This window comes from Pelophylax lessonae (genome assembly GCF_965119305.1).
Source record: "Pelophylax lessonae genome assembly, chromosome: 4".
Classification (NCBI taxonomy): Eukaryota; Metazoa; Chordata; class Amphibia; order Anura; family Ranidae; genus Pelophylax; species Pelophylax lessonae.
In genome coordinates, this window is record NC_138771.1 from 263,823,313 (window position 1) to 263,840,149 (window position 16,837).

The window sequence follows — 16,837 nt, forward strand, 5'->3', positions numbered from 1 at the left end:
TGCCCTGCAATGTCGGACTCTCCTGTTTCCTCCATGGACAGGAATATGGCAGACCTGGCTGAGTCTCTTTTTAGCCAACCCAGCCCCTCTGGGAGAGATCCCAAGCCTCCTGCAACCACATACTCTGGGGATGCTGTGCTGCTGGCTCGATTCTCCACCATGCTTCAGCAGGAGCTCTCAAAAGCTTGCTCCATCATAACCACGGACATTAAAAGGGACTTACAGAGTTTTGGGGCTAGGCTAGACACCATAGAAGCCAAGGTGGATGGATCCCTGTCCAGAGTCAACCAGAACACTGCACTGGTATCGGAATTGCATGGACGATTGGAAGAGGCTTATTCTAAGATTGAGGACCTTGAAAATCGTTCGCGCCGCTATAATGTGCGCATCAGAGGCCTTCCAGAATCGCACCAGGATTTGGAATCGGCGGTCCATACCCTTATGCAGGATCTCATCCCTGACATCCAACCTCACCAGCTGGAGGTGGATCGGGTCCATAGGGCCCTGGCGGCTCCACGCCAGGATGGACTTCCACGCGACATCATTCTCAAGCCCCATTACTTTAGAATAAAGGAGAAAATGATGGCGGCAGCTAGGAAACGGCAAGACCTTGCTTTGCTTGGCTCCCCCATACAGCTTTTTACTGATCTAGCCCCATCAACGGTGCAGAAACGGCGCACCCTTAAACCATTGCTGCAACAGCTGTTGAACCGCCAGATAAAATACAGGTGGTCGTTTCCGTTCCGGCTCTCCTTCACGTTTCAAGGCAAGAACTACTCTTTCACGAACTTTCAGGATGGAGAACTTTTGCTTCTGGAATTGGGCATTATATCCAGGGAACCACATCCATCGCCGTGTCCCTCGACCTCCATGACTCCATCAGCTCGCCCCCTATTTGGAACCACAGGGGCCCCCCCTCTGCGAGGAGGAACGGGCGCAACACCTGAAGTGACTGAGATTCCTTCTTTCCTTTTTTTTTTTTCTCCACATGTTGATGTCCGTGTTTTTTTTCTTTCCATTTTTTGACTGTGCTGTGCCCCTGCGGGGGGGGGGCGGGGGGGGCCTTTTCTGGCTCCTTTGCCCTCTTCTCTCTCTCCCACATGGGCGCAGCTGCTGTTACTTGGCCTGTCCTTACTTCGCCCGCTGGCGATTATGTCGGCGGCGATTGGGATGGGCCGGGATGGTGACAGTGACCATCCTTGACCCTGGTCGCCCCTACGAGGGGGTCCGGGGTCACGCCTTGTTGTTCTTGCTGGGTGGGGGCCGGCCGGCCGCTTCGGGGGTGCTCCCCCTCCGGGCCCCCTATTGGGGGTTGGGGGGGGTCCCTGGGGCGGCGGGCTTCCCCTCGGTGGGGGGGGAGATGTGTTCCATTGCAGATGACATTGGCGTTTCCTTTTGTCTCCCCTTCTGGGACCCCGGGACCAGCCTGGAGGTTGTGCCTTCTTTTTTTTTTTTTTTTATTATTTTTTTTTCTCATGTTCCAATATTTGAGCGGACCGTGTTCGGGGTCTGGGTCCGGGTCCGTGGTCGGCGGATCGTGGGCCCGGGTTCCGGATGGGGGGGCCCTTGGGGGAGTAGTATTATCATTAGGCGGGATTGGGCCCATGTTGTGGGGCAGTTGCCCCTTCTATTTTCCCCGCTGACGTGTGTTTTTTGATGAGTCGGCTGGGGTGCAACCGCATGCCACTTTTGTGACCTTGCCCTTGTCTTACGATGGGGGCAACCTCGCAAAGTGTACCCCAGGAGGAGGGACTGGGGACAGTAAATTCCCTTCTATGTTGCATTATTTTGTATTATTGTGCTCTTTTGGCGGGAGGAACTTGTCCTCTTGCCTGTGCTTCTCTTTTTTCACCATCTTTACTTTTTCCTTCTTTCCCTTTGGACCCTGACCCTGCGCTCTGGCCCCGTTTTGATGTCCCTGGATCCCGGATGTGCCTGGACTCGTGCTGTTGGGTACCTCCTCTGGAAGACGATTCGATCAGGTGAGCGTGCTCTGCCAGACCACAATGTCAGCCAATAGTTCTTCTTTGTACTCCCTGATATCGCATAATGTACAGGGATTTAACTCCCCGGCAAAGCGTACCAAAGCTTTCACCTATTACCACAAACAGAAAGCGGATATTTTGCTGTTACAGGAAACACATTTTTCTAAATCCTCCGCCCCTAGATACCTCTCAGCCCGTTACCCGCAATTTTACCTTTCGTCAGGTCCGGAGAAAAAGAGGGGCGTGGCCATATGCTTTTCTCGTAGGGGCCCTTTTACTCCAGTGACGGTCGTGCGGGATAAGGAAGGCCGTTATATTATGGTAGTGGGTCTTGTCAATGATCAACTGACTTCGCTTATCTCTTATTACACTCCTAACACGGGACAGCTTGCCTTTTTTCATAGCATGCTGAGTACCCTGCTCCCCAAAGCTCAGGGCAAGGTGATCCTGGGGGGGGATAGCAACCTTCCCCTGGATCGGGCCTGGGACAGGACCGTCCAGGGAAAGCCGCAATTGAAACATGTGCTGCGGAATGGGCATAAACTGGCTCGTCTACTCCATGATTGTGACTTGCTAGACCTCTGGAGGGAACTTAACCCCTCTCGGAGGGATTATACCCACTTCTCCCATGTGCACGGTACGTATTCCCGCATAGATCATGTGTTCGCGAGCGCGGCGCTCTCCCCCTATGTGTCGTCGGCGAAGATTTTAGTCACTCCCTGGTCGGATCATGCTCCGGTGCTCATAACGCTCTCAGGGCTGTGGTCTAAACCAGGCCCATCCCCGTGGCGGCTCAATGTTACACTTTTAAACGACCCGCTTATTGTCAAAGAACTAGAAACAGAGATCAGTACTTTTTTTGTAGAAAACTGTCCGACGGACACGACCCCTGCTATCACTTGGGCGGCACATAAGGCCACAATTCGTGGCAAACTGCTACAGTTGGCGGCTAGACTGAAGCGGAATCGGGAAAGCACAATTAAACAGCAGGAGAAGGAACTCTCGGCCCTTTTGGCCGAACAACGGTCCCAACCCCAGGTAGACATACGTCATAAAATCGAGGCGGCAAGACTGTCTCTTAATCTAAGCCTTACTACACAAGCAGAAAAATGTATTCGTTGGTCGCGGCACAAATATTATACTATGGGTGATAAGCCCACCACGCTATTAGCTAGGAAATTAGCGCCTCGCCCATATACCTCGGCGCTGCCCAAGTTACGCCTTAAATCCGGGGCGCTTTCACGCAATCCTGAACTGCTCACGGCGGAATTTACCGATTTTTATACTAAACTGTACCGCACGCCTACCCCTTACGACGGGGATTTGACGGATGTTTTTTTCGCGGATATGTCGCTGCCCAAACTGACCAAATCCCATAAGGACATGATGGATGGCGAAATCACTGAGGCGGAGGTCAAACAGGCGATTAAAGGCTTAAACCCCTCTAAAGCACCTGGTCCCGATGGTTTTCCCGGACTATATTATCGCAAATTTCAGGACGTTTTGTCCCCTCATCTCTGTGCATTTTTTAATGCGATACGACTTGGGGGTGACCTTCCTCCTCAGGAGAACACGGCGTTCATTCATGTCCTCCCAAAACCAGGGAAAGATCACAGTATGTGTGAGAATTATCGCCCGATATCGTTAATAAATTCAGACTTAAAGATCCTAACTAAAATAATGGCGACTAGGCTCGGCTCTTTCCTATCTAGTTATATTCATCCTGACCAAGCTGGGTTTGTCCCGGGACGCCAGACTTCCGATCAAACGAGGTGCATACTGGATATCTTATCGGCTATTCACTCGGACTGGGATAGGGGTGGCCCACGCAAGTGCATGATCCTCTCGTTAGACATTCACAAGGCCTTTGACTCCATTTCGTGGGATTTTTTGTTTGATGTCCTGGGGAGGTATGGTTTCGGCGCTCCTTTCCTCACCATGCTGAGGACACTCTATAGTTCTCCCACTGCGAAACTAATGTTGAAGGGTTATGCGTCGGGTTCGATCGACATTAGAAGGGGGACTCGACAGGGTTGTCCCTTATCTCCCCTACTTTTCGTGCTCGCCTTGGAGCCTTTAGCCATCAAAATTCGGGCCTCGGCGGATATCAGGGGAGTTCTCTGTGCAGGATCGGAACATAAGTGTATGTTGTTTGCGGACGACATTCTTGCTTTGATCTCTTCGCCGGTCACGACGCTTCCGAACCTCTTTGCGCTCCTCTGCCAATTTGCACGTCTATCGGGCTTACACGCCAATCAGGCTAAATCGCAGGCAATGAACATTTCTTTGGAGGACTCCACGGTCGCAGGATTACAACACTCCTTTCAATTCGCTTGGCAGACTAAAACGTTGCCTTACCTAGGCATACAATTGACACCGTCCTTACACACCCTGTACAGTGCTAACTATCCGCCCCTTGTTACTCGACTGTTGGCTGACATGGATAGATGGCTGCTTCACCCTCCGTCGTGGTTTGGCAGACTACACTCGATCAAAATGAATGTCTTGCCCAAAATTTTATACTTGTTTCGTACTTTGCCTGTTGCCTTATGTAGACGTGATATCCAAAGATTACAGGGTAAACTTTTGTCCTTCATCTGGGGGAATAAGAGACCCAGGGTGAACAGGAGAACGCTCTTGACCCCTAGAAACAGGGGTGGTTTGGGAGTGCCGGATCTGATGAAGTATTACTATGCGGCACAATTGGCCCAATTGGCTAAATTCCACTCTGGGGGCCCCCATCCTATCTGGATGCAGCTGGAGGCACACTTTGTCCCGGGTAAATTGATATCTAATTTATTGTGGCTGCCGCCCAGAGAGCGCCCCCCTGTATTGTGCCCGGCACTTTCCCACTCGTTGGCCGTCTGGGACAGATTGTCCAAAGCACATAAGTTCAAATCGCTCCACACTCCCCTGGTACCTGTTCTCAACAACAGCGGGCTCCCCCCGGGTCTCTCTCCCAGCTCCTTCCAATGGTGGACAAATAAGGGGCTTCTAAGGATAGCGGATCTCTGTGACCACAGGGGCATTCTAACGAAACAGGCATTGATTGAGAAGTATGCTTTACCATCATCTGAATTTTATCGTTATAACCAAATCGTACACTTTTTGGGTACTTTGTCTCAGGTTTCTGACTTAACTACTATGACTCCCATGGAATTTCTTTGCCGGAATTATGACAAGCTTCGCGGCTATATCTCCGTACTCTACAATATATTGTCTGACTCTTCTGTGAAGCTGCCATACATGGTTCAATGGGAGGCCGACCTGCAGGAGGGCATTGAGCTGGTCGACTGGCGAAATATGGCTCAAGCTGCCTCCAAATCATTGATCAATACCTCCATCATTGAAGCGAACTACAAAGTATTGTTAGAAAGAATTGCAAAAATGTTGGGACCGGCGCTACCACTTATAAAACGTGCATGTGCAAAATAGAAAGTGCATATAGTGCTAAAGGTGCACGCAATAAATATAAATATATATATATAAAGTGCTACGTGCTGTTTATGGGCTGTGCCTTGTGTACCATACTGTAAACATCATATGTTATGCATATACTTATACAAATAAAGTGCCGAGTGCTGATATTGTCAAAACCCCGTGTAGTGATTAAGAAATCAAACAAAGTATGATGTCGGTAGGTGATTCACCGAAAACACCGCTGCTTACCACACTCTTTTGGCCGATACCTCGACACTTCTTCGGTCACTAAAATAAAGGATAAGCCTCCATTGCGTAGCATATGTTATGTCCAGACAAACAAACGTAGCATCCACTCACAGTTAGGGAGTTCACTATCAGCTTGGAGAGGTGTTCGCCGGACCGCTTCCGCGTTCCACCGGCTCAAACCACCGTTCCCGGAAGTGACGTATTGGCGTACGTGAACCACGCCCTACGCGTTTCGTCATACGACGTCATCTGGAGCGTGCCGTCCATCTCTACTCCCAGTCTTTTTATAGGCTGGGATGGCGCCATCTTGGTGTACCTACTTTGCGACCGAACACGGCGGCCATCTTGGTATACCTATCCCGTAGCCTAGATAATATTTTACTCATCATGTGAACTCCCTTCATGCTGTGTTTGCCGTACTTATAAAACAATAATCTTTATTAAAACAACAAGTACGACTAAACATAAATGACTATTGGTAATTAAAATGAAATTAAAAGTTTGTTAAAATGAAATGTGCTAAAAGTGATGTGTCTGGTTTAATCGGTAGTGAGCCGATACCCAGTGGTGCCGTGATACAAATAAAAATACTCAAAATAATTTTATTGTGGTGACATTGTGATCTAGTGGTGTGTGTTAATTGTACTTAATATAATATAAGCTCGTGGGCCCACGTGTCTACGCAAAATAGTGCTAGACTATAAAGAAGGTGCCCATACATATACCAATCTAATCGGTGAGATAGAAATCGTGCTGAAAAATATTTTTTTTTTTTTTTTTTTTTTTAAAACAAGATTAATCTTTTAAAAGGCAATTCCTCAGTAAGCCCATCCGCTGTGCTGTAAGTCCATATCTTTGTGAACTTTGTTAGTCTGAACGGGTATGTAGTAAAAATCCATTATAGATCCAAGTTTTTCCAGAGGACCCAATAAATGTTATATAGGGGACCATATACGATAAATATTCCAAAATAGGTAAAAATGATAAAATGGGAAAGATATGTATAAAAATGTGTATACAGGGGAAAAATTATATATATATACTCAAAAGTATGTCCTTAAAACTGTATCTTTAAAAGACAAGAGGCTGTGATTCGTGAATTTCCATACAAAGGAGGACTATTTCCTAAACAATTCCTTAAAAATCCTTAAAAACCCCTTAAAATCCTTAAAAAACCTCAAAACCCCAAAAAACCCCCATGCAAATTGAGGGCCTATAGGGAGGTTTATATCAAAAATCAAGGATAAAAGGGGGGGTAAAAGGATTAAAAGGAGAAGGACTAAAAAGGAGGACTATAAAAGGTCAAAGGAGGATCCAACAAAAGGGGGGGACCCAAAAAGGAGGCCACAGGCTTAAAAGGCCTATCTTACAAGCAGATGCAACACTTAGAGACATCCTCCCTGCAAAACCAACTTTCATATATAGAAAAGCACCAAACCTAAGAAACCGGCTGGTGCACAACGTTGTTGATCCTCCTAAGCAAATAAATCTTCCAACCAGCCTAAAGGGTTTCTTCAGATGTGGAAAATGCCTCCCATGCAAAACATCTAAGGAAAAGAAAAGGAAAACAACTTCTTTTATGGCACAAAGCACAGGAAAAATGTATGAGATAAAGGAAACCATCACTTGCACAAGCACTCACGTCACTTATGTGGTGGAGTGCCCCTGTAAATTACAGTATGTAGGCCGCACCACCAGACCCCTATTTGTCCGCATTAGGGAGCACGTAAAGAATATCAGAAAAGGGTTTGAGAAACATAGTCTGTCACGACACTTCAAGTTCCATCATTCCCAAGACCCCACCGTAATGGTTTTTTACGCTATCGACAAAATCAAAAACAACTGGAGAGGAAGTAACAAGAAAATAGATGTGTCAAGGAACGAAACGAAGTGGATATATCAGATGCAGACCCTCCAACCTAAAGGCTTGAATATCGACATAGACTTGAACTGTTTTATTACTGATTTTTAACTTTTTAAGCCTGTGGCCTCCTTTTTGGGTCCCCCCCTTTTGTTGGATCCTCCTTTGACCTTTTATAGTCCTCCTTTTTAGTCCTTCTCCTTTTAATCCTTTTACCCCCCCCTTTTATCCTTGATTTTTGATATAAACCTCCCTATAGGCCCTCAATTTGCATGGGGGTTTTTTGGGGTTTTGAGGTTTTTTAAGGATTTTAAGGGTTTTTAAGGATTTTTAAGGAATTGTTTAGGAAATAGTCCTCCTTTGTATGGAAATTCACGAATCACAGCCTCTTGTCTTTTAAAGATACAGTTTTAAGGACATACTTTTGAGTATATATATAATTTTTCCCCTGTATACACATTTTTTATACATATCTTTCCCATTTTATCATTTTTAACTATTTTGGAATATTTATCGTATATGGTCCCCTATATAACATTTATTGGGTCCTCTGGAAAAACTTGGATCTATAATGGATTTTTACTACATACCCGTTCAGACTAACAAAGTTCACAAAGATATGGACTTACAGCACAGCGGATGGACTTACTGAGGAATTGCCTTTTAAAAGATTAATCTTGTTTTAAAAAAAAAAAACAAAAATATTTTTCAGCACGATTTCTATCTCACCGATTAGATTGGTATATGTATTGGCACCTTCTTTATAGTCTAGCACTATTTTGCGTAGACACGTGGGCCCACGAGCTTATATTATATTAAGTACAATTAACACACACCACTAGATCACAATGTCACCACAATAAAATTATTTTGAGTATTTTTATTTGTATCACGGCACCACTGGGTATCGGCTCACTACCGATTAAACCAGACACATCACTTTTAGCACATTTCATTTTAACAAACTTTTAATTTCATTTTAATTACCAATAGTCATTTATGTTTAGTCGTACTTGTTGTTTTAATAAAGATTATTGTTTTATAAGTACGGCAAACACAGCATGAAGGGAGTTCACATGATGAGTAAAATATTATCTAGGCTACGGGATAGGTATACCAAGATGGCCGCCGTGTTCGGTCGCAAAGTAGGTACACCAAGATGGCGCCATCCCAGCCTATAAAAAGACCGGGAGTAGAGATGGACGGCACGCTCCAGATGACGTCGTATGACGAAACGCGTAGGGCGTGGTTCACGTACGTCAATACGTCACTTCCGGGAACGGTGTTTGAGCCGGTGGAATGCGGAAGCGGTCCGGCGAACACCTCTCCAAGCTGATAGTGAACTCCCTAACTGTGAGTGGATGCTACGTTTGTTTGTCTGGACATAACATATGCTACGCAATGGAGGCTTATCCTTTATTTTAGTGACCGAAGAAGTGTCGAGGTATCGGCCAAAAGAGTGTGGTAAGCAGCGGTGTTTTCGGTGAATCACCTACCGACACCATACTTTGTTTGATTTCTTAATCACTACACTGGGTTTTGGCAATATCAGCACTCTGCACTTTATTTGTATAAGTATATGCATAACATATGATGTTTACAGTATGGTACACAAGGCACAGCCCATAAACAGCACGTAGCACTTTATATATATATATATATATTTATATTTATTGCGTGCACCTTTAGCACTATATGCACTTTCTATTTTGCACATGCACGTTTTATAAGTGGTAGCGCCGGTCCCAACATTTTTGCAATTCTTTCTATTTTTACTACCTCAGAGGTAGGTTGGAGGCAGCTTACACCACCTTTTTAAACCTTTTAAGCCTGATTCAGTATACGGAAAACTCCATAGCGCTGGTATACATTCCTTTTTTCTACAAAGTATTGTTGCGCTGGTATATGGTGCCGGCGAGAATCTCGAAGTTTGTACCTGGCGCATCTTCTCTGTGTTTCCGTGGCTGCGGTCAGGAAGGAACCATGTTCCATATCTGGTGGCAATGCCCTAAGGCGCACCGTTATTGGATTAGGGTGTATAACTTTATATACACACTTACGCAAGTGAACCTGCCTAAATCCCCTCAGCAAGCTTTGCTGGGATTGAAAGTGGATGCTGCCGCGGGGGCACAGAGAAGGCTTATTTCGTTTATTTTCACGGCTGCCAAAGTAACGCTAGCACGATCCTGGAGATCTCCAGTTCTGCCGTTCGACCAGCTCCGCCATATGTGGTGTGGGGTGCGCTAAACAACAAATAAATAATGAATATATAACATATATCTATGTGTGAACCAAATCAACAAAAGTAAATATATATAACATATATCAATCTGTGAAGCCAATTAATAATGCAAATCATTTACCTATCATTTACAGGAAGGCACAGAACTTACGAGATCTGGTAGCCCCCAATCCCATTGATCCTCCTACCATCCCAAAATTTTTTCCTGATATGAAGGGCTTCTTTCCCTGCAGGAGTTGCAGAGTGTGTAAAGAAGCTCAAACTATCAGGACTAATAAATTTCATTCAACTGTGACAGGTAAAGAGTACCCCATTAGAAATTTTATTTCCTGCCATACGAAAGGGGTTGTATACCTTTTACAGTGTGAGTGCAATTACCAGTATGTTGGAAGAACCATACGTACTGCCGCCATACGTATTGGAGAACATCTGACCAACATACACAAAGCTTTTCCTGGGCATAGTATATCCCAACACTTCGCCCAATGTCACAGAAAAAATCCCAAGAGGTTAAAAATCATCGTTATTGAGAAATATACACCACACTGGAGGGGGAGCAATCTGAGGAGGTCTATATCCAGGAGGGAAACCTTCTGGATATATGAGCTCGGCTGCTCCAGACCCCGGGGACTCAACATAGAGTGGGACATAAACGCACACATTAATAACTGTTGATCCCCACATATATTTTGGCAGGTTTTATATTTTAGTTATCTTTTAACATTTATTTTAAATTTGTATTGGAGCATATGGTTTAATATAGTTCAATACATTTTATTATACACATATTTCCGGTGTCACCCCTTTCCCACTACGCTCCTAAAGCAGTGTGTTGTAGGACAGGAAGGAAAGTGTTTACTTCCGGTGTCACCAGGATGTGCCATAGATCGATGTTTTTATACATTTGTTTTTAACAAATAATAAAGTATGTTTTTATACATTCCTTTTAACACAAGGAAAGTTACCCATATTTAAGTAATTTGCCTTAAATTGCTATCAGCCAGAAGTTCCAAAGCATACCTGCTCTGCAGACACTTGCTCTGCAGACAGGAAGTAAAGTGTTTGCTTCCTGTGCAGACAGGAAGTGAAGTGTTTACTTCCTGTGTCACCAGGATGTGCTATGGATCAATGTTTTATACTACCTGCTCTGCAGACACCGGAAGTTAGACAATCTGCTTCCACCTGTATAAATAAAGCGGAAGTGACGATGCGCCAGTACTCCTGTCTCAGTAGAAGTCCTATGGGAAGAAACCGGTCAGATTAGGAGGCGCACACGTCACACACAACTTGCGGTCCGTGCTGCAGCCGGCCGCAAGCCTTTGCAGGAATTCGTATGCCTATGTTTATGCTGAATACAAGACATCTAATTGTAAGTGCATTATCAACTGTTTTTTGAATAAATCTCAAGGGTAATACACTATTAGCCCTTTTTTTCCTTTAATACACGGTGGTTTTGTGAGCTTGTAAAGAAGGATGAGGCTGTGTTTCTTGCTGGTACTCGTTGCCATCTAGTGGAGAAAGAAAGGTAGAGCGGTTCTACATCCCACTTCAGGATTTTAAAGAGGAAGCAAGGCGGTGGTTTCACTGAACAAGTGCATACCTATTACCATCTGGTAAGAGGCTAATTCTTGGTGATTTACACGTGGTGTTTGTTCACAAGGAGATTGGATATTTTTTCAGCACAAGAAAATATAGTTGCACCTTATTTATTTCCGTTTGGTAAGGATGAATTTCACTCGGTGGTGGATACACGTATTATTCGGATAGAATACAATTCTACTCACCTGCAAAATATTTATGGACACTTATGAACTTTTATGTTTATGCACCAATTGATTTGCATTATTAATTGGCTTCACAGATTGATATATGTTATATATATTTACTTTTGTTGATTTGGTTCACACATAGATATATGTTATATATTCATTATTTATTTGTTGTTTAGCGCACCCCACACCACATATACATTTATCTATATTCAAAAGCACTGAATACCGGGAGCAGCTTCAACACACTATCAGCGCACCCATCCCCCCTTACAACAGCTCCGCCATAAACTTACATGGATAATGCTCAATGAACGTATGTCGGCCATGTTAAATGATAAAATGAAGCAGTTTGATAAGGTGTGGGAGCCATGGCTCCGTTATCTTACCGGAAGCAGTTAATGGGGTCTGGGGCATCGGGGTCCGGGGACGGGGGGGGTGCTGGGCGGGGTCCTGCTAAATTTTCTTTCTATTGCCTTCTTTCTTTCTTCTCTCTTGCTATTCCTTCTTTCTTATTCCTATCTCTTTAGCCTTACGGGCATGTACCGTTAGCTCAGTTACACCTTCCGATGTTTTTACCCTATGGGCAGTTATATGGGCGGCACTGGGGTCAGATTGTGGCAGAGGGCTGAATGACCTGTATTGTTTTTTGTGTGTTTTTTTATAATTTTTTTTCTTTTTTTTTTTTTTTAACTGCCGCATTGGGGGGGATCGTGATCCCGATGCCGGTCCTGCTTGGGTATTGTCAGGTACCCAGTTACACTATGTATCCATATGTCAATTTTTCACGATGTATGGCATATGTTCTGCAAAGACTGCCTGTGCTACCAGAACTTTCTTCTTCAACATTTATGCATTGTAATTGTAGTAGGATACTTGAAGCTGTTATGCTTATGTTGACGGTACTCTTTTCTGTACCTTTGAAATTTCTGTTTGTCAATTTCTCATGAAAACCTTTAATAAAAATTATTGATAAAAAAAAAGAAGTGAATGACATCACAGAAGATTCCACTTCTCCAACCACAATTTTAGGCTGACTTTTATACAGGGCGTAATCCATATCTAGGCCCTGTTCTCTTTTTCTTTTTTGGCTGAGAAACTTCGAGAGCACAAAATATATAAAAGGATGTCCTATACTCCAACAAGCAATAGCTGGCTACAGCAGTCATCCACAGGCAACTTCTCTGGGAATGCAGGTCTTTTGAGGGGGTTGCCACAAAGGCACGATAGTAAGGTGAACATGAGAAGCCAGTTAATGCCATGTGTGAACAGACAGAGTATTACTTTGTGAAATCTGTTATGCAGAGTGCTCTTAATGGGGAGCTCAGGTACAACAATACCATAGCAGCAGCATAGCAGCTACAGGGAGCAAGGTACAACAATACCTAGTAATGCAGCATTCATTTGGATACAAAGCATTTTTAAATTAAGCTCACCCAACCTCCGCTATGCGACCGTAAACACTGGGACTGCGTGGGCGCACGTGCCTAAGGGAGACTCTGCTGATACCGCTGCCCACTTCACTTAGATTCAGCTGACCCCAGACAAGGCTGTTAGCCGTAATAAAAAGACCAGCAGTGGGCTTCCTGGATTATGTGTCATTTAGCTGGCACATCAGGGACCACGTCCAGCCTAAACCCACATGCATGGATGGACAGCCAGCCCTTTAGACCAGCCAGGTAGAGGAGCACACCAAGGTCCTTACAAATTGGAGGAAAAAAAAGGAATGTTGAGGCGGCAGGTTCATGAAGCATGAGGGGGGCATACCCAGCTGTGCCAATAAAAAAGAAAGAATTGGTGGCACTCCAGATGAAGTCAAAATCCAGTTTTATTGACTGAACATCCCAACGTGACAATAGTGACAAGGTAGACGCGTTTCACACACTACACTGTGTGCTTAATCATTACCAGTAGTGACTAGTGTAGTGTGTGAAATGCGTCTACCTTGTCACTATTGTCACGTTGGGATGTCCAGTCAATAAAACTGGATTTTGACTTCATCTGGAGTGCCGCCAATTCTTTCTTTTTTATTCGTATATCCACGGAGGCGAGCCGGGGCGTGCACCGGTGGGTGTCATCAGGTTTTTACACACCTTGAACAGTGAGTTCTTTTCTTTTGATTGCAATACCCAGCTGTGCTGACATGGAGCCATCAAGGAAACAAGGTTATCAGAGATCAACCTTTACAAAGATATTGGTACATAATTTTATTACCATTAGTGATGTTGAGGTCAGGGGACTCTTTTTTTTTGTTGTTGTTTTTGTTTTGTTTTGTGCATGTACCTATTCATTTTTCTGTGACTAATGTATTGTTTTGTTGTCTCTATATTCTGCCATTGATTCCCCCAGTGCAGCAATCCATCAGATACTTGATGAATAGGATATATTGTGCAAGATTTATAAACATTTAGGCTCCATTCACACCTGAGCGTATCATTTTCAGGCAATTTTTCTGGCGTTTTTCAGGTGTTTTTTCAGACTTTTTTTGCAGGTGTTTGGAGGCAGGCATTGACATCTAACAAAAACGCTGATATTCTGCCAAAAAAGAAGCTTATGTAGTTTTTTGAGCTTCAGGCGTTTTGCTTCCGGTAACAAAATGCTCATATGTGAACAGGGACCAATGAAATTAATAGGATTTTGCTTGTTGGACATTTTGAGACTTCAGAGATGAGTGTTTTATGAGCTAAAAAATGCTCAGGTGTGAACAGGACCTTAGACTACAATTCTAAGGCCTCATGCACACTGGACGATACCAAAACATCAGTAGAAAGCAGTAGAAGGCTTTTTTTCAGCTTTTTTGCAATAGCGTTTTTCAGTGTTTTTTAGCTTTTTTTTTTTTTTTTAGCAAAACTATATTCCCACAACAGCTTATGGCTCAAAAACGTTAATAAACGGTGAATAGCCACGTTTTTCGTCGTCTTTTGGCGTTTTCAGCGTTTTTAAGCTTTTACCAGAGTTAGAGCGTTTTTACAGCTGAAAAACGCAACTTAAAACCCACTAGTTCTGGGGGGTTTTTCCAGCCAGAAAATGCCCCTGCCAAAAACAGCTGATAACAGCCTATGTGGGAATGGACACATAGGATAACATCCTGGGGAGTTTGCTGACTGTAGAAAAAAATGCCTGACACCAAAAACAGCAACTGTAAAAATGTCTAATGTGCATAAGGCCTTAATGTCATTACTAGCTTGTATTCTTTATATGAGGAAACCTATATTTTAAGCTTAGTGTTCCTTTAATACATGTTTATTAACGTGTTTTATTCTGTAACAAGACTATTCTTTAAATGGAAAGTGTGATCTCCTACAGGCTGATCTACAGAGTGATAAGACATGACCAAGGAATGAAACATGAGCTGCAAGCTGTATATTTTTAAGATGTGTTTATATTTTTGGAACAAACCTTCTCGAGGGGAAAAAAAAATCCTGGACAGTAAGAGCCCATTCACACTGCCGCGACTTGTCAGGCGACTTGTCAGCCTGACAAGTCGCGGTCGGTCGCGGTCCATTGAGTAGTACAGGACCCGTTCTAATAGGAGCGACACAAGTCGCTCCGACTTAGAAAAAGGGTCCTGTACTACTTTGGGGCGACCTCGGAGCGACTTGCATAGACTTCCATTATGTGAAGTCCCTGCAAGTCGCGCCAAAGTCACGGTGCACAGTGGTCACGCGACTTCACAGGTCGCCCCCCGAAGTCGTATCGCCTCAGTGTGAACCGGCTCTTAGAGTAAAGATATATAGAAAATGATATTGTCGATGGAGACTGCCACTCCTTTGAGAAATGTTGCATTGTCTATTGTTGGACTGGCCAAGATCAAGCCACTTTAATCAAAACGTAAGCAGAACATCTACAGGCAAGAACAATCTATAACCCAGAAGGCAGTCACTGGACCAAGAGTGACAGAATTTGTGCTGCATTGCAAGACTGTGCTGTGAGGTAAGAATTCAATTTAATTCCTTCCTGAGAATTATCAAATTATTATTTTTTTTTTTTTTCATTGGTTAAAGCAGACCGTTAGATCTACTGGATAGTCCCCTTATGATTTTGCTTAAAATGTACCTATGCACTATGAGTATATGTAATTATTCCATTATTCTGAACAAGCAAAAAAGAGCACTTTAAAGTGGTTATAAAGTCAAATAGTTTTTACCTTAATGCATTCCCTGCATTAAGGTAAAAAACGCACTACTAACTGAATCCCCATCCATAAATACTTACCTACCTCCTCTCACAGCTCCATTGCTGTCCCAGCTGCAGCAACACACCTTTCACTTACTGATTTCACAGAAGAGACATATGTGACCATTACACTCTTAGCCTCACCCTACACACAGATTTTCCAGCTTGCAGGACAATATTCTAAGCAACAGCAGCAGATTGACAGAAAGGAGCAGCAGACACTGAATGGTTGGTAAGGTGGATGAGTCTGGCAGCAGCATTTATGATGGACTAAAGGGGGGATAGCCTAGGTAAAGGTAATTCCGTGAGGAGGAAGTTGCAGTAGTCATGGGGAGAGATGACCAGGAAGTGAATTAGGAGCTTTATGGTGTCATTGGTTAGAAACGGGCATATTTTGGAGATGTTGCGGAGATTGAGGAAGCAAGATTTCAACAGTGATTGGATGTGGGGCCAAAAAGATAATTCAGAGTCCAGGATTACACCTGGAACCTTGGCATGCGGGGATGGGCTGATAGTTGTGCCATCAATCTTGACAGAGAAATCAGGGGAAGAGGAACGTTGGGGAGGAAAAATTATGAGCTCGGTTTTAGATAGATTGAGTTTGAGAAAAAAGGCGTGACATCCTGGCTGATTTGTCTGTTAGTAAATTAGTGATACGTGAGGAGACTGAAGGAGTGAGCTGAGGGGTAGAGAGATAAATTTGGGTGTCGTCAGTGTAGAGATGGTATTGGAAGCCATGGAAGGCAATCAGTGACCTAGGGGTGAAGATCAAGAATAGGAGAGGTCCAAGAACTGAACCTTGACAGAGAAAAAAAGAGGAGAGGAGGAAGCAGAATTGTAAGAAACGCTATAGGCGCAGCTGCATAGGTAGGATGAGAATCAGCGAAGAGTACAGTAATAGAGACCAAAGGCATGGAGATTTTTGAGGAGAAGGGGGTGGTCCACTGTGTCAAAGGCAGCAGAGAGGTCCAGAAGTAGGAGTAAAGAGTATTGTCCATTGGATTTAGCCGTTAGTAGATCCTTTGTGAGTTTTGGGAGAGCAGTTTACATAGAGTGTTCAGGGTGAAATCCAGACTGAAGAGGATCAAGGTTATTCTCGGTGAGGTGGTCGCTCAGTCGATTGTAGACCAGACGT